The following is a 4,116-nucleotide window of genomic DNA, read 5'->3' on the forward strand; positions in this document are numbered from 1 at the left end:
AACAGGGGCGACGATATCGCCATCACCATGAATCGCCTCCTTTAGTATCCCAAATCGTTCACCCACGGTAATATGCCTTCGAGCTCACGGATCACCCGTGCCACCTTTTCGGCCGTTCGTCGGGCGTGCTCACCGAAGTGAGCGTCCCTACCGAATCAGACCCCTAGGTATTTCACGCATTCCTTCGTCTCATAAATCTCGTCGTCCACTCTCAGATCCATGCTCCGAATCATCTTACGTCCGGCCAGAAGCTTCATCTCTGTCTTGTCTGTCGCCATGTTGACACTTTTGGCACGGAACGTATCAATGATCAGTTCCATGGCCTTCCATGTCCTCGTCTCCAGGATTTCCCTATTCCTGTCCGTCACCACCAACGCCACCGGAGTGACGCCCTTTGGAAAACCCATCGTCAGTATCTCGTTGTAGTACAGATTCCACAAGACGGGGCCCAGCACGAACCTCTGAGGAACCCCACACAACAGCTTCCGAGCTTCTCCGTTAGGCAACGTTAAGATTCTATCTTGCAGGTATGACTGCACGAGGTCAGTCATGTATTTTCTCACGTGGGATCTCCTGAGCATCTCGACTATGAGGTGTCAGGGCGCGGAATTGAACGCATTCTTAACATCAATGGTTATCATAACGCAGAAGTCCGCGCGCTTCTAATCCGTCCTCCTGATCTTCTCCACGATCTATATCACACCCAGCATGACGTCCATGGTGCTCCTGTCCTTCATGAAACCATGCTGCCTTTCACCGATCATGCCATGTGCTTTCACCTCTTCCATCAGTCTGGTTATGATCACCTTCTCCGCTACTTTTCCGTGTCTGTCAATTAAACAGATGGGTCGGTACGAGGCCCCCGTACCTGACTCCCATTTCGGTTTCTCCATCAGCACCAATCAGGCCCTCTTCCAGACCTTCAGGAAAACCACCGACGTCACGATGCGTGAAACGTAGTCAGCCATACCCTGGGGCACTGTCCCAAGATACAAATTTAAGACCTCGTTCGGTATTCCATCCAGCCCCGGAGCCTTGCGGCTCTTGAGATGCCCAATGGCCTGCCGAATCTCCTACGCTGAGACCCGAGCCACATGTTCGGTCCCCAGTTCTCTTGGCACCCCTCTTGGATCCTCTCCTTCTTCGTAAAAAGTTCGTCCACCTACCGTTCTACACACGCAACATTTCTATTTCCGATAAATACTCTGTACTTACTTGCGGCTAGTAAATCGAAAATTACAACCTGATACTGAAATGTCATTGCAAACCAACTTTACCGGCCTTTAATGAATTATCTTTCGGTTCAAAATTGCAGTCGTTTAAATTCAACATTTTTATCATGATTAGAGTTATCACTAATTTTATCCTAAAGATATTTTGAAACATTGCAATATTCACTTCTTCATATTTTAATTATATTGACATTATGAATGGCCAAATTTTTATAAAATATAGAACAAATGTACAGTATTAGTTCAAAGTAGATAGACAAAGTCGATTTATATCTCAACTATATTAAAACAAATAAATTGAGCATTGTTTTATTTTTTTTGTAAAAGAGATAGCCATACTCTAATAAATAAAACAACAATTTCTGAAATATCTTGAAAATTCTAAATGAAACAGTAGAAAAAAACAGAATATGGCTGGACAAAAGTAGATAGACATATAAAAAATAACTCAATTTAAAAAAGAAAGGAAAACATTTTTTCTAAACATTAAAGTAATTATAATTAATACTTAGTATAGTATTATAGTACTGTTTATTATTAATTACAACATGGCACCTCCTTGGCATAGAGTCTAACAGCCTATTGATAACAACCAAGTCCATATTTTGCCAGGTTTCCAGTAATTTCGCAAACAAGTTATCCCGATTTGAATATTGTACATCTCTAATCTTTTTATCAAGGATTTCCCAAAGTTTTCTATTGGATTTAAATGAGATGACTGCGACGGTCATTTTAAAACAATGATTTTTTCAGCTTCAAAAAATTGTTTCACCAACTTAAAAGAACGTTTCGGGTCGTTATCGTGTTGAAATTTGAATCGAAGAGGCAAATTTTTATCAGTGTAGGGAACCATGATGTCTCTAAAAATATTTCGATACATTATCCTATCCATAATGCCCTTAATAATGTGAAGTGGTCTCGTTCCAAATTCCGAGAAGCATCCCCACACCATTACGGAGTCACCACCATGTTTTAAGGTCGGTTTCGTATATTTAGGATACAGTCGTTTCCCAGGAGGTTTTCTAATATACTGAATACCATTAGAATTGAGTAGATTGTCTTCTAATATAGTGAATACCATCAGAATTGAACAGATTGAACTTCGATTCGTCCGTCCAACATACTTTTTTCCATTTTTCTTTTGTCCAGTAAATGTGTTGGTGTGCAAATTCTAATCGAGCCTTCCGGCTCTTTTTAGAGATAAATGGTTTCTTGGCTAGTCTACGAGCAAACAACCTTTCTTCAACTAGTCTTCTCGTTATTGTCTTTGAAGATACACTACACATCCCTGTCGACTCTAAAATTTCCTTAATTTTTTGGGACGAGAGAAAGAGGTCACTCGAACATATCCGTTTTAACTTCCGAAAAGTTCTGGCACTTGTTTTTCTAGGACGGCCTGACTTTGGTACAGGTTCAATAGTACCGGTTCTCTCGTATCGCTTGATAGTGGCCCATACAACAGCCCTTTTTATACCGAACCCCTTACCAATATCCACTTGGCGGTCATCTTGTCTATAGACCTCTATAATGTGCTGCTTTAAATCAATTGAAATTCTTTTTCCACGGGGCATTTTAAAAGTTGATATTAGAACAAACTTCACTAAGAATTTAGTTTTTGGTTAAACACTTATCATGCAGAAAACTAACCATAAATGGTTTATCTATCTACTTATGGCCAGAGCTATTTCCTTTTTTTATTAACAAATTTCGTATTAAAAATAATAAGCGGAGAATTTTTGCAAGCAGGTTTGGAGTGCTGCTTGTGTGTTTGATTTCAATATGAAAATAATTCGATTTATTTATTTACAACATTCTAAGGGACAAAATAGCTTTGTTTATCTACTTTTGACCAATACTGTATTTACCACACCAAATCAAAGCCGACTCACCAACAATAATAACAGGTGGACACACAACTGAACCAAAGAATGTCGTGAAATACCTGGGAATAACAATCGACAAAAAATTAAAATTTACTAAACATGTGCGAAACATCAGATCAGAAATTATCAAAAGAGCAAAACATTTCTAAACAATAACATACAAGGACAAAGGGGTCAGCACTGAAACTGCTACACAAATATGTTAAGACTGTAACTAGTCACATCGGACTGTTTCCTCAATTAAGATACCCGATGCTACGCCCCTGTATTTGTAATTTCGTTTTAGTTCCCGAATCCTACTAGTTTTTTTTTCTGTAAGTTATTTTAGTAATAGTCACGTGCATTCAAGGAATTCTCAGCGTTAGCATCCATCATCCCCAGATGGTTGTTTTATGATTGGGATTTCCAGCAATGTTCTTTGTCGGAGTCATAATGTCCGTCCAATTTAAACGCCGCTCCGCCGGCCTGGCCAACGAAGGCCCAGTCGGCTATTCATCTGGACGTTGCGCGTTAACACTATGAGTAGCCGGGAAGCCGACAATTGCTTCTAAGTTAGGGGTACGTCTATGAGTACCGGCCCTTAGCTATATTATTTAAGACCCAAAAAATGTAGAAATCTCTCTCTCATCTATCATCTCTCAGTGCAACAACATCACGACCAAGACACTGTGAGATCCTCAGCTACCTCGCGCACCCCTTTCCGACTTGTAACAACCACTCCGGGCGTGAATTATTAAGTTAGTTAAGTGCGTTACTTCGTGTATTGTTTAATAGTACAATAAATGAATTGTAAAGTACTCCCGAGTTCATTGTCCGCGAGTTACGAGATCCTGTAAAATATTCACGAGGGTGGTGTTCGCGCCAATCGAGGAACGAACCCCCTAACCCGAACAAAATATACAAATCTATCTGCAGATTATTGTTCGACTACAGACACATATTAAGGACAAATGCAACAGAAAAAATTAAACGACACATACAGACAACAAAATAGATTACAC

This window comes from Euwallacea similis, unplaced genomic scaffold (genome assembly GCF_039881205.1).
Source record: "Euwallacea similis isolate ESF13 unplaced genomic scaffold, ESF131.1 scaffold_72, whole genome shotgun sequence".
Lineage (NCBI taxonomy): Eukaryota > Metazoa > Arthropoda > Insecta > Coleoptera > Curculionidae > Euwallacea > Euwallacea similis.